The sequence below is a fragment of the Bison bison genome, unplaced genomic scaffold (genome assembly GCF_000754665.1).
Source record: "Bison bison bison isolate TAMUID 2011002044 unplaced genomic scaffold, Bison_UMD1.0 scf7180017864384, whole genome shotgun sequence".
NCBI lineage: Eukaryota > Metazoa > Chordata > Mammalia > Artiodactyla > Bovidae > Bison > Bison bison.
In genome coordinates, this window is record NW_011494956.1 from 15,333,979 (window position 1) to 15,349,008 (window position 15,030).

The 15,030-nt window shown below is 39.1% G+C and overlaps 1 protein-coding gene across 3 annotated transcripts in view; it reads right to left on the reverse strand.

Moving 5' to 3' along the window:
• The window catches only part of PPP2R3A (protein phosphatase 2, regulatory subunit B'', alpha), a 227,970-nt gene extending 212,946 nt beyond the window's left edge, over positions 1–15,024 (reverse strand). For 2 of the 3 annotated variants that reach the window (XM_010858260.1, XM_010858257.1), the window contains exon 1: positions 14,706–14,905. The gene's annotated coding sequence lies outside the window, so the exon portion shown is untranslated. The other variant, XM_010858259.1, reaches the window with a different exon arrangement.
• Between the last annotated feature and the right edge of the window lie 6 nt (positions 15,025–15,030).

Below are 15,030 nucleotides of genomic sequence, written 5' to 3' on the forward strand. Positions count from 1 at the left end.
GCATTCAGATGCTTATATCTTTTCTTTTCTCCTTTGCTTTTTGCTTCTCTTCTTTTCACAGCTATTTGTAAGGCCTCCCCAGACAGCCATTTTGCTTTCTTGCATTTCTTTCCCATGGGGATGGTCTTGATCCCCGTCTCCTGTACAATGTCACAAACCTCAGTCCATAAATCATCAGGCACTCTATCTATCACAATCAGCCATACGTATACATATATCCCCTCCCTTATGAACCTCCCTCCCATCTTCTGCCCATCCCATCCCTCTAGATTGATATAGAGCCCGTTTGAGTTTCCTGAACCATACAGCAAATTCCCATTGGCTATCTTCTGAGCCACCTGAGAAGCCCATCTATTTTACACATGGTAATGTAAGTTTCCATGTTACTCTTTCCATACATTTCATCCTCTCCTCCCCTCTTCCCATGTCCATAAGTCTATTCCCTATATCTGTTTCTCCATTGCCACTGTACACGAATTCTTTAGTACCATTTCTCTGCTGCTGCTGCTAAGTTGCTTCAGTTGTGACCAACTCTGTGCGACACCATAGCCAGCAGCCCATCAGGCTCCCCCATCCCTGGGATTCTCCAGGCAAGAACACTGGGTTGCCATTTCCTTCTCCAGTGCATGAAAATGAAAAGTGAAAGTGAAGTAGCTCAGTTGTGTCTGACTCTTAGCGACCCCATGGACTGCAGCCTACCAGGCTCCTCCGTCCATGGGATTTTCCAGGCAAGAGTAATGGAGTGGGGTGCCATTGCCTTCTCTGACCATTTCTCTAGATTCTGAATATGTGTGTTAGAATACGATGTTTATCTTTCTCTTTCTGACTCACTTCACTCTGTATAAAAGGTTCTAGGTTCATCTACCTCATTAGAACTGACTCAAGTGTGTTCCTTTTTATGGCTGAGTAATATTCCATTGTATATATGTACCACAAATTCTTTATCCATTCATCTGTTGATAGACATCTAGGTTGCTTCCATGTTCTAGCTATTGTAAATATTGCTGCAATGAACAATGGGATACATGTGTCTTTTTCAATTTTGATTTCCTCAGGGTATATGCCTATGAGTGGGATTGCTGGGTCATATGGTGGTTTATTCCTAGTTTTTTTAAGGAATCTCCATACCATCTTCCATAGTGGCTGTATCAATTTACATTCCCACCAACAGTGCGAGAGCATTCCCTTTTCTCCACACCCTCTCCAGCATTTATTGTTTGTAGACTTTTTGATGATGGCCATTCTGACTGGTATGAGGTGATTTCTCATTACAGTTTTTTTTTTTTTTTCTCATTATAGTTTTGATTTGCATTTCTCTAATAATGAGTGGTGTTGAACATCTTTTCATGTGTTTGTTAGCCATCTGTACGTCTTCTTAGGAGAAATGTATGTTTAGCTCTTTTCCCCACTTTTTGATTGGGTTGTTTGTTTTTCTGGCACTGAGTTGTATGAGTTTCTTATATATTTTGGAAATTCATCCTTTGTCAGTTGTTTCATTTGCTATTATTTTCTCCCATTCTGAGGGCTATCTTTTCACCTTGCTTATAGTTTCCTTTACTATGCAAAAGCTTTTAAGTTTAATCAGGTCCCACTTGCTAACTTTTGTTTTTATTTCAATTACTCTAGCAGGTGGGTCATAGAGGATCTTGCTTTGATTTATGTCATTGCATGTTCTGCCTATGTTTTTCTCTAAGAGTTTTACAGTCTCTGGTCTTACATTTAGGTCTTCGATCTATTTTGAGTTTATCTTTGTGTATGGTGTTAGGAAGTGTTCTAATTTCATTCTTTTTTACATAGCTGTTTAGTTTTCCCAGCACCAGTTATTGAAGAGGTTGTCTTTGCCCCATTGTATATTCTTGCCTTCTTTGTCAAAAATAAGGTACCCATAGGTGCATGGGTTTATTTCTGGGCTTTCCATCTTTTTCCACTGGTCTGTATTTTTGTTTTTGTGCCAATTCCATACTGTCTTGATGACTGTAGCTTTGTAATATAATCTGAAGTCAGGAAGGTTGATTCCTCCATCTCCATTCTTCTTTCTCAAGACTTCTTTGGCTATTTGGGGGCTTTTGTGTTTCCACATGAATTGTGAAATTTTTTGTTCTAGTTCTGTAAAAAATGCCATTGGTAATATGATAGGGATTGCACTGAATCTGTAGTTTGTTTGGTAGTGTAGTCATTTTCATAATATTGATTCTTCCTACCCAGGAACATGGAATAGCTCTCCATCCATTTATGTCATCTTTGATTTTTTTCATCAGTGTCTTATAATTTTATGTGTACAGTTCTTTTGTCTTCTTATGTAAGTATATTCCTAGATATTTAATTCTTTTTGTTGCAACAGTGAATGGGATTGTTTCCTTAATTTCTCTTTCTGAGTTTTCATTGTTAGTACATAAAAATACAAGTGATTTCTGTGTATTGATCTTGTATCCTACAACTTTGCTAAATTCACTGATTAGGTCTAGTAATTTTCTGATACGATATTTAGGGTTTTCTGTGTACAGTATCATGTCATGTGCAAACAGTGAGTGCTTTACTACTTCTTTTCTGATCTGGATTCCTTTTAATTCTTTTTCTTCTCTGATTGCTGTAGATAGGACTTCCAGAACTATGTTGAATAATAGTGGTGAAAGTGGACAGCCTTGTCTTCTTCCTGATCTTAGGGGGAATGCTTTCAGCTTTTCACTATTGAGAATGTTTGCTGTAGGCTTATCATATATGGCTTTTACTATGTTGAGGTAGGTTCCTTCTATGCCCATTTTTTGAAGAGTTTTAATCACAAATGGGTGCTGAATTTTGTCAAAGGCTTTTTCTGAATCTATTGAGATGATCATATGGTTTTTATCTTTCAATTGTTATCACCAATTGTTAATATGGTATACCACATTGATTGATTTACATACATTGAAGAATCCTTGCATTCCTGGAATAAACCCAAGTTGATCATGGTGTATGAGCTTTCTGATGTGTTGCTGAATTCTGTTTGCTAAAATTTTGTTGAGGATTTTTGCATCTATGTTCGTCAGTGATATTGGCCTGTAGTTTTCTTTTTGTGTTGTCTTTGTCTGGTTCTGGTATCAGGGTGATGGTGGCCTCAAAGAATGAGTTTGGAAGTGTTCCTTCCTCTGCAATTTCTTGAAAGAGTTTTAGAAGGATAGGCATTAGCTTTTCTGTAAATGTTTGACAGAATTCTCCTGTGAAGCTATCTGGTCCTGGGCTTTTTTTTGGGAGATTTTTAATCACAGATTCAATTTTAGTGCTTGTAACTGGGTTGTTCATAATTCTTACTTCTTCCTGGTTCAGTCTTGGAAGATTGAACTTTTCTAAGAATCTGTCCATTTCTTCCAGATTATCCATTTTATTGCCATATAGCTGTTCATGATAGTCTCTTATAATCCTTTGTATTTCTGTATTGTCTGTTGTAACCTCTCCTTTTTCATTTCTAATTTTGTTGATTTGATTCTTTTTTTCTTGATGAGTCTGGCAAAGGGCCTGTCAATTTTGTTTATCTTCTCAAAGAACCAGCTTTTAGTTTTATTAATCTTTACTACTGTTTCTTTTTCATTTATTTCTGTTAGGATCTTTATGATTTCTTTCCTTCTACTAATTTTGGAGTTTTCTTTGTTCTTCTTTTTCCAGTTGTTTTAGGTGTAAAGTTAGGTTGTCTATTCGATGTTTTTCTTGTTTATTGAGGTAGGACTGTATTGCTGTAAACTTACCTCTTAGAACTGCCTTTGCTGCATTCCATAGGTTTTGAGTTGTCATGTTTTCATTGTTATTTGTTTCTAGAAAGTTTTTGATTTCCCCTTTGATTTCTTCAGTAACCTGTTGGTTATTTAGAAATGTGTTGTTTAATCTCCATGTGTTTTTGTTTCTTACAGTTTTTTCTTGTAATTGATATCTAGTCTTATAGCTAGTCTCACTGTGGTCAGAGAATATGCTTGATATAATTTTAATTTTCTTAAATTTACTGAGGTTTGATTTGTGACTGAAGATGCGGTCTATCCTGGAGAATGTACCATGTGCAGTTGAGAAGAAGGTGTATTCTGCATTTGGATGGAATGTCCTGAAGATATCAATGAGACCCACCTCATCTAATGTAGCATTTAATACATGTCTCCTTATTAAATTTCTGTTTTGATGATCTGTCCATTGGTGTGAGTGGGGTGTTAAAGTCTCTTACCATTATTGTGTTATGGTCCATTTCTCCTTTTATGTCCATTAGTGTTTGTCTTATGTATTGAGGTGCTCCTATGTTGGGTGCATAGATATTTACAATTGTTACGTCTTCCTCCTGGATTGATCCCTTGATCATTATGTAGTGCCCTTCCTTATCTCTGGTAATGTTCTTTATTTTGTGATCTATTTTGTCTGATATAAGGATTGCTACTCCAGCTTTCTTTTGCTTCCCATTTGCATGGAATATATTTTTCCATCCTCTCACTTTCAGTCTATATGTGTCTTTAGGTCTGATGTGGGTCTCTTGTATACAGCATATATAGATGGGTCTTGTTTTTGTATCCATTCAGCCAGTCTGTGTCTTTTGGTTGGAGCATTTAATCCATTTACATTTAGAGTAATTATTGATATATATATATATCAATAATATATATATCAATAGGAATATATATATATATTCCTATTGCCTTTTTGTAATTGTTTGGGGTTGATGTTGTAGATCTTTTCTCTTCTCTTGTATTTCTTGACTATATACGACCCTTTAACATTTGGTATAAAGCTGGCTTGGTGGTACTGAATTCTCTTAACTTTTGCTTGTCTGAAAAGCTTTTGATTTCTCCATCAATTCTGAATGAGGTCCTTGCTGGGTACAGTAATCTCGGTTGTAGATTTTTCCCTTTCAGTACTTTAAATATATCCTGCCATTCCCTTCTGGCCTGCAGAGTTTCTGCTCAAAGATCAGCTGTTAAGCATAAGTTAAGTATGTATGTTACTTGTTGCTTCGTCCTTGCTGCTTTTAATATTCTTTCTTTGTGTTTAGTCTTTGTTAGTTTGGTTAGTATGTGTCTTGGCATGTTTCCCCTTGGGTTTATCCTGTATGGGCCTCTTTGTGCCTCTTGGACTTGATTGACTCCTTTGCCATGTTGGGGAAATTTTCAACTATAATCTCTACAAAAATTTTTTCATACCCTTTCTTTTTCTCTTCTCCTGCTGCTGCTGCTGCTGCTAAGTCACTTCAGTCATGTCTCTGTGCAACCCCATAGACGGCAGCCCACCAGGCCCCTCCGTCCATGGGATTCTCCAGGCAAGAGTACTGGAGTGGGTTGCCATTGCCTTCTCTGTTCTCCTTCTGGGACCCCTACAATTCAAATGTGGGTGTGTTTGATAGGGTCCCAGAAGTCTCTGAGACTATCCTCATTTCTTTTCATTCTTTTTAATTTATTCTGTTCTTCAGAAGTTATTTCCACCATTTTATCTTGCAGCTCACTGATTTGTTCTTCTGCTTCAGATATTTTGCTATTGATTCCTTCTAGAGTATTTTTAATTTCAGTAATTGTGTTGTCTCTGTATGTTTATTCTTTAATTCTTCTAGGTCTTTGTTAATTGATTCTTTCATTTTCTCCATTTTGTTTTCAAGGTTTTTGATCACCTTTACCATCATTATTCTGAATTCTTTTTCAGGTGGTTTGCCTATTTCCTCTTCATTTATTTGGACTTCTGTGTTTCTAGTTTGTTCCTTCATTTCTGTTAATATTTCTCTGCCTTTTCATTATTTTCTTTTAACTTATTGTGTTTGAGGTCTCCTTTTCCCAGGCTTCAAGGTTGAATTCTTTCTTCCTTTTGGTTTCTGCTCTCCTAAGGTTGGTCCAGTGGTTTCTGTAAGCTTTATATAGGGTAAGATTTGTGCTGAGTTTTTGTTTGTTTGTTTTTCCTCTGATGGGCAAGGCTGAGTGAGGTGCTAATCCTGTCTGCTGATGATTTGGTTTGTATTTTTGTTTTGTTTGTTGTTTAGATGAGGCATCCTGCACAGGGTGTCACTGGTGGTTAGGTGATGCTGGGTCTTGTATTCAAGTGGTTTCCTTTGTGTGAATTATCACTATTTGATACTCCATAGGGTTAGTTCTCTTGTAATCTAGGGTCTTGGAGCCAGTGCTCCCACTCCAAAGGCTCAGGGTTTGATCTCCTGCCTGTGTTCTTCTGTCTTCCAATAGGTGGCTCAGCAGTAAAGAATCCACTTGGTAGGGTTGTTGCACAGGTCTCATACTTTTATCCAGGAAAGCACCTGGAACAGTGCCTGGCAAGTAGTAAGTATGCAAAAAACATGAGCCTTTATTAATATGTTAACATTCAGTCAACCTCAGATACCATAAGAGTCCTGACCAGGTCCAAGAACTTACTTTTAATGGGGTCCCTCTAGCTACCAGGAGAGCAAGGGAAGAAGGAGGGGAAAAGAGGCTGTGGCAATAATCCAGATGAGATACAATGGTGGTCTGGACAAGGTAGAAGCAGTAGAGATATTGGGATGTTACCAATTCTAGATGCATTCTCTTGGCAGAGCCAAGAGAGTTGGCTGATAGACTGAATGGGTGAAAGAGAAGCGAGTCAGAGATGATGCCAATATTTTTGGCCTGGGCTACTGGAATAATGGAGCTGCTATTTACTGAGACAGGACAGGCTGTGGGAAGAGTGGGTTTTATAGGGGAAGATTAGGAGTTCAGTTTTGAGATACCTGTCAGACAGCCAAATGGAGAGGTCAAGTAGGCACTTAGGTAACAGAATATGAGGTTCAGAGGAGAGGTGTAACTTGGAGAAAAAAACTGGTAGTCTTTGGTATGTATTTAACATCATGAGACTGGGTAAAATGAAAAGGAAATAGGGTTGATAAGGAAGATTGGAAGTTTCAGGAATAAGCAGCACTCCAACTCTCAGAGGTCAGGAAGATGATGAGGAATGAGCAAAAAGACTGAGAAAGAATCACCAGTAAGGTAGGAAGAAATCTAGAGAATGTAGTATTTTGGAAACTAAATGATGAAAGTATTTCAAAGAAAGTAATAAACAACTATGCAAAATGCTATTGAAAGGTCAAGCAAGAAAAAGACTGAAAACTTACTCACTGGAGTCAGCACTGTTGAAGGTAAAGTCCTGACTCAAAGAGAGGGGGCTCAAGAGAGACTGGTGGAAAGGAACTTAACTGTCTCTCGGTAAGTGAGACAACAGAGAGGAACAGATGTGGAGAAGGATCAAGAGGAGGGTCAAGATAGAGTTTGGGTTTGTATCACAAGGCACTGTATCTCTAGTGTTTGGTAAAGTGCCAGGCACATAGTGATAACTCAATAAATATTTGTTGACTAAAGTGAATGAAATCACTAACCACTGATTCAGGAAATAGTCTTAGTTTTAGAAGTTTAAAGTTGGTACAATGAAATGTGAAATTCTTGGTCCAATAAAAAGAACTGCTTTCATTCTCCTTCAATGCCTGAAAACTCTTTCATATTGAAAACTATGACTCACATACCTAGAACAGCTATCCTTAAATTTGAGAGGAACAGTAACAGAATTTGACAAGTACATGCTCAACAAGAAAAAAATACTTTCAATTTTGTATGGGTACAACCTAACCAAATATCTTTTGCACCTGGGGTCCTGTGACTGGCTGAGTACTAGTCCTCTAGTTACGTCATGACTCACTAGGCACTATTAATAGAATGGAAGACTCTTGGTAGTTGCTGAAGGATCATATATCTGACAAGGGTCTGGTAACCAGAATATATAAAGAACTCTTAACTACACAACAACAAAAGGACAGACAACCCAATTAAAAAACAGGCCAAGAACTTGAATAGACATCTCTCCAATAAAATGGCCAAAAAACACATTAAAAGATGCAAAGCATTAAAGTAATGCAAATCAAAATCACAGTGTGAAATATTTTCACAGTGTGAAATATCACTTCACACCCACTAGGATGGCTATGACCAAAACCAAAACAAACCCAGAAAATAACAAGTGTTGATGAGGACATGGAGAAACTGGAACTTTCAAACACTGATAGTGAAAATTTAAAATGGTGCAGTTGCTGTGGAAAACAGTATGGTGGCTACTCAAAAAGATAAATTTAGAATTACCAGATGGTCCACAATTCCACGCCAGGTATATACACAAAAGCACTGAAACAGATATTCAAGTAAAAACTGGTACACAAATGTTCTTGGTAGCACTATTTACAGTAGCCAGAAGGTATAAACAATGGAAATGCCCATCAATTGATAAATGGATAAACAAAATGTAGTATATCCATTCAATGGAATTATTATTCAAAGAAAGGAACACATGCTACAACATGAACGAACCTTATAAACTTCATGCTAAATGAAAGAAGCCAGACACAGGAAGTCACATATTCTGTGATTCCATTTATATGAAATGTCCAGAATAAACAACTTCATAGAGAAAGAAAGCAAACTGGTGGTCACCAGGAAATAGGGGGAGAAAGGGATGAGGAGCGACTGCTTAATGGGTACAGGGTTTCCCTCTGGGATGATAAAAATGTTCTGAAATTAGATAATGGTGATGGTTGTTCAACACTGTAGATGTATTGAGATTCACTGAATCGTACACTTTAAAATGACTGAAACAGTTAATTTTATGTTACATGAATTTTAACTCAATAAAAACAATAAATCACACAGCTCACACTTGACACATTAAGGCCATGCACCCAAGAACTGACTCAATTCTCTTACCATGTGCCATTTCCTCCTTTATAAACCAAAGGTACTCTGGACAACTTTGGCAGTGAACTTTTCCCTCCATCTAGCACCATCAGGCATAGTGGGTGTGTGTGTGTGCACGTGCATGCATTGTGTGTGTGTATGTGTGTGTACGTGCTCAGTCGTGTCTGACTCTTTGCAACCCCATGGACTGTAGCCCACCAGGCTCCTCTGTCCATGGAATTTTCCAGGCAAGAAACACTGGCGTGAATTGCCATTTTCTTTCTCCAGGGGATCTTCCCCACCCAGGGATTGAATCCACATTTCTTGTGTCTCCTGCACTGGCAGGCAGAGTCTTTACCACTTGCGCCACATGGGGAACCAACAGGCATAGTACCTAACTATATTTGTGATAACAGAATTCCTACAATTGACTAAGCACAAAAGTTTCTAAGTACAATATTTTCTTATCATAGACTCCCAGTGTAAACCTTCTTAAACCAAGGCCTGCTATTCATATCACAAAGTCATCCTTCATTTAGAAGTTAACCATCATTCACATAACTGATGAGTCAATGACAGCTGTGAAGGACAATCCCTTATGAGATGATACTGTTTGCAAAAAGAGTACAGTCAACGGGGTTTTTGCCTTCAACTAATAAATACCATTTTTTACTAACAATCCTTGGCATTTTCCAACCCCTGTGATTTCTATCCTGCTGGTAGATCACAACTCTTAGAAATATGATGTGTAAAACTGACCTTTAAACCTTCCTGTGTCAGATTACCATTGCCAATGAGGCAGAAATGGATAAAAGACAGATTGGTAGTGAACATCTGCATGACAACTCACTCCAGAGAGTCACTCTAACCTAAAGTCTTCAAGCAACAGCATTCAAACAGCCTTCTGGAAACCAGTTTGTTTGGTGTTCTCTTATTCTGAGCTCAATGAGGGCCTAATCCTCCATACCTTTTAATCACCATCAGTGATAAAGATCTCAAAGTATCAGAAATGTTACATGCACGCAACTGGAAAACCAAACTGCAAGATAAAGTTAATTAGGAGAAAATAATAGCTGCAAAGACTACTCCTAGGAATGACACATAGATACATATTCCCTGACCAAGCCAAGTGTTACATTTTCAACATGCTGACAATCTGGTCTTTGTTCATCAATTCACTGAAAAGATGATGTCAGGGTCACTGGAGTGCTGCTGGCCTTTAGGATCGATGGCTTTCCAGATAAGAAACAGACTAAGGGCATAATCACCAACATCTGAGTCTCAAGAGTCCTGGAAAAATACCTCCTCAGGGACAAGCACAAAGTCTCCAAAACAAATGCAAACAAGACCCCTTGGAATGGGGTAGAGGGGTAATCAGGCACCTCTGAGATACCTCCTTGAAAAGTCAGGAGAAGCATTTGGGTAACAACACAGGCTAAGTGCCTCCCATAGAGACATATAAGACACCTCCCTCTCTCTCATCACTCCTCTATTGGCTAAACTTCTCAAAAGATTTTTCCAACATTCACAATTTCCATTTCCTTACTTTCTATTCACTTCAATCTGGTTTCTGCTTTTTTCAATCTAAAGCAGTTGTTACTGAGGTCAAAGACTCCATCTTGCTAAATTCAATATAGCATTTTCGGTCTACATCTTTACTTGAGGACTCCTCTTATTAAAATACTCTCTTACCTTGCCTTTCATGACACATCTTAAACTGGAATTAAATTTGAAAATGAGTTTCTAAGACAAAAATCAAATACAGTTTAAATTATTCTTGAAAATTCTTTAAATGGCCTACTAAGTAAAGCCTGTTTTTTGTATGTATAACTTTATGCAGTAATGAATAGAATATATGCATACATGCAAAACAAACAGTAAGTATACCTGCTGTTTGGAACACTTTCTTTCATCTAACTAGAAACAATTTCAATGTATTGGGTTAAGTTTGCACATCTTAACTGCAAGCAGGTTACCATCCACTGTACCTCTCTTGCCACTTCTCATCACTTTTCTGGGGCTACCCTCCTGGACCCAACTTTGAAATGGTAGGGCTGAGCCCTCCTCTCACTTCCACGATGGTTCTCAACTTCCACTGCTCAGTGGAAACACCTGAGGACTTTAAAAATCCAAGGCTGAAATTCAGAAAAAATAAACAGAAACAGGGGCTCCCCTAGAGGCCCAGATGTAAAGAATCTGCCTGCCACGAAGGCAGGAGATTCAGGTTTGATCCCTGAGTAGGGAACATCCCCTGGAGAAGAAAATGGCAACCCATTCCAGTATGCTTTGCCTGGAAAATCCCAAGCATAGAAGAGCCTGGTGGGCTACAGTCTGGAAGGTTGCAGAGTTGGACAGGACCTAGCAACTAACAACAAACAGAAAAAGAAATTTCTGAGGTAGGCTCCAGCAACAGTATTTTTTAACCATTCAGTGTTTCCATGTGCCACGAAAATGAGAATCACTATTCCATACTTTCTCCCTACAGCAGGGATTCCACACTCAAGTGCCTATAGGGTCAGAAAAGAAAATAAACAAAGCAGGCCAGGAATAAGTCTTAGGTAGTGGTAGGCTCTTTGGTGGACTAGAAAGCAGCTGGGATCAGCTGTGCTCAATTGTTCCCACATGGGAAAGCCAGATCAGTAGTGCTACATCTTCATACTTTTAAAGAAAAGCCCTAAATCTAGATTTTCATGGGAAATTTTAACATTTTAAATTATTGGCAACTAGCTCAAGTGTATGTGAAAAACAACACAAATCTGTAAAGCAGATTCAGCTGTGGGCTGAGGGTGTACAACCTCTCTGCTGGTTAATTCCATCTATGCCCTTCAATTTATACCTAAATATGTGTATCCCCTGTTCATCCCACTCTTCTGGGCTCTGGATTTGAATCAGCAAATGCTCATGTGACATCTCCGCTTCTCACCAGTCCCAAAGTGAACTGTAATTTAAACTACCTCAACCATTTGTCCTTCCAATGTTCTCTAGTTCAGGTACCAGAACCATTCACCTGGCTGGGCAAGCAAGAAACCTGGGCTTCATCCTATGCATGTACGTCTCTTTCTCACTGCTTGTACCATACCACTCATCAAACCCTATTGATTACACCTCCTAAATATATCCCTTGCATCTATCCACTTCCCTTCATTTCCTCTGTTATCAGCTCGGTCCCAGCTACCAGTTTTTCTCTACCTTTCCACAGTGTAGTTTCCCTCTGTATCCATGGATGAAAACCTGCAGATATGGAGGTCTGACTGTATTACACCATGTTATATAAGGGACTTGAGCATCCATGGATTTTGGTACCGAAGAGGGTCCCAGAACGAATCCCCAGTGGATCCTAAAGATTGACAGTATTAGCCAGCTCAAGTTGCCACAGTAAAATACCACAGACTGGACAGCTTAAACAACAGAAATTTGTTTTCTTACAGTTCTGGAGGATAGACCTCCCATATCAATGGCTGGCAAGGCTGGTTTCTGGTAAGGACTCTGCCTGGCATGTAAATGGCTACCTTCTCACTGTGTGCTCACATGGCCTTCCCTTCCTCCTCTTCTTGTAAAGCCACCAATTTTATTGGATTAGGGCCCCACCCTTATGACCTCATTTAACCTTAATTATCTCCTAAATACTACCTTCAAATATAGTCACATTAGGGAGTAGGGCTTCAAAAAGCAATTTTAGGGGGATGCAATTCACTCTATAGCACACTGTAATTTAGAATCATTTTTCTCCCAACATTCACTCATTCTCTCCAATTTGATAAGAATAATCTTTTACAACCACAAATATTTACAAATGTTTGTGTGTATACATATTTGACCCAACAATTGCACTTCTAGGAATTTATCCTACAAATATATTCACACACATATGAACTAGCATATGCATAATACTAGTTCTTATAGAAAATTACTGGAAACAATTTAAATGTCCCTCAATAGAGGAATGGTTATATAATCTGTGGTGTATCTATACAATGGAATACTAGATAGTCATTCAAAAGAATAAGAACACTATGTACTAGAATGGAAAGATTTCCAGGACATCGTTAAGAGAACAAAACAAGAAACAGAACAGTGTATACCAGTATGCTGTTTGTGTAAACAACAGAAAGAATATGTGTTTGCTTGAATGTTAATGACATTTCTAGAATGACAATTCTAGAAAATGTCTAGAATGATACATAAAACTACTAACAGTGATGACCACTTTGGAAGGTATGGGAAAACTGGAAGCTGGGGGAGGGAGTAGGACCCGCTGCAGACATTCTGCAGACTGTCCCCCTAAGCTTCACCTTGTAACTTCTATTTTTTCTTGAGTCTACCTCACCTTAAAGGTTATTACCCAAGGAAACGTTCCCCAGTTTCCAAACTAGGTCAGTACCCCTTTTATAGGTACTCGTAGTACCTGTACATGGTCCAAGAGTGCAGAGACAACATCCGTGGCTTTTACTGCTGTATTCCCAGACCTAAATTCATGTCTGCCTGGCAAACTGGGCCCTCCCTCACATGTTTGCTGAACAAATGAATGACTGCTCTTACCTTCAAACCTAGCAGAGTAAACTGACACAGAAGCAAATGATGACAATGCATTTGTCATTAGTGTTAAGACAGCAGTCCATTTAGAACAGTGATTCTCAAGTGGGGGTGATTTTGACCCTTCCAGGGGACATCAGGAAGTGTCTGGAAACATTTTTGAGTGTTACAACTGTGTGGGTTGTATGACTGTTTGTCACAATTGTGTGTGTGTGGAGAGGGACTCCTGGTAACTATTAACTAGAGGTCAGGAATGCTGCCAAACAACCTATAATGCACAGGATAGCCTCCACAAAAAGAATTATCTGGTCCAAAATGTCAACCGTATCTCTAATTTAGAGTAAGGTCATAACCAAAACGGTGATCAGTTCTATTCTAGATGGTGGTGTTTTTTTGCAGGGGGAAGTGGGGTGGGGTTAGGATGTCAAGAAAAGCTTCAGAGAGGAAGTAAAGCTTTAAGCTGGCATGTTGAAGGGTGGCAGGGACCATATCAGAGTAAATTGTCTGCCAGAGGTAATGTGAAGTGTTTAAAGGCAAAGTTATGGTTTGAACAGGTACCCGCCCCCGCCCCAAGTACCCCATACCCTGATATTACTCAACTTCTTTATTCCCTTCTTGCTGAAACAAAACTTTCATTCTCTTAGGGTAGTGGTTTCAGCTAAAAATATTAAGGCCAAATTAATTCAGACTAAAAGTCAGATAGGCCATTCACTCTTCAAAATGTCAGCTGCATTTTAAAATTTGCAAATACGAACACAAAAAAATCTTTAACTCCTTAATGTTCAGATTACTTGTAATAAAGCTATTTTTGAACTCAATAGCCAGGTTGGTTCTGGTAAAGATTTCTCCAGTTTTTTTTAAAAAGGGCTTCTCCATTTTTTTTTTAAACTTTCTTTCCTCTGTACTCAGTTTCTGAGCTCCCAAGATCCAAGTTTTTCCACAAGCATCTCATGCTATTAAGTTCTTGTGCCAGAGAGGATAGGATGCAATAAATGTAAATGAATTGTACATGTAAATTAGGAGTAATCTGTAGATTTTTTTAAAGGCTTTCACTAAAAGTTATAGATACTCCTGGAAGAAATTAAGTTCAGATAATTTAAAATAGAAAGAAAGAAAGAAAACAGTGTTTTACTGTAACACAAGCCTGCTGCCTACTGAGCTGAAAGCACACACTCTACTCTAGTATGACCATTCTCAGGGTCTCGGAGTGGGTGTTCTCTCCAGAAACTGAGGCCTGAGACTAACCAAGAACAAAGAAAAACGCCTGGCACAGAAGGTTTGGGCGAAGTTTTGTACATAAATGATTTGAGGAGGAACACTTCCTCAGATTTTGGAAGGCATACAAATTACTCTTTTTCTTGCTTACATGTTAAAAAACTTTTATTTCGTGTTTCCAGATCATTTCCTAATAAGAAAATACCTTATAATTTACAGACAGCAATTTATTCTCCCTTACATTTACTGACCACTAAAACTGGATACAGTTTCCTTAAGCTTTACCAGAGTCAGAGGATTGGGAATGATGTGAGCACAGCAGAGTGCAGATGCAACATCAACTCCAACGTCGGCCAGCTGGTTTCCATCGAGAGGTCCCCCAGGAGAAAGCCCCTCCGAGGCGGCGGCCGGCGTCGGCGCGGAGTAAGACCCACCCGGGCGGCCCAGTGGCAGCCACGGGGCAGGGCCGAGGTCTGCCTGGCCCCCGTTTACCTTTGTTTCAGGTACTCCCGCTCCCAGCCGGGCCCGGGATCCCGCCCGAGGCCCCGAGCTGGTGACACATCCTTCTTTGGCCAAGTCGGGCCGAGGTTGGGCAGGGGGCGGGGAAGGA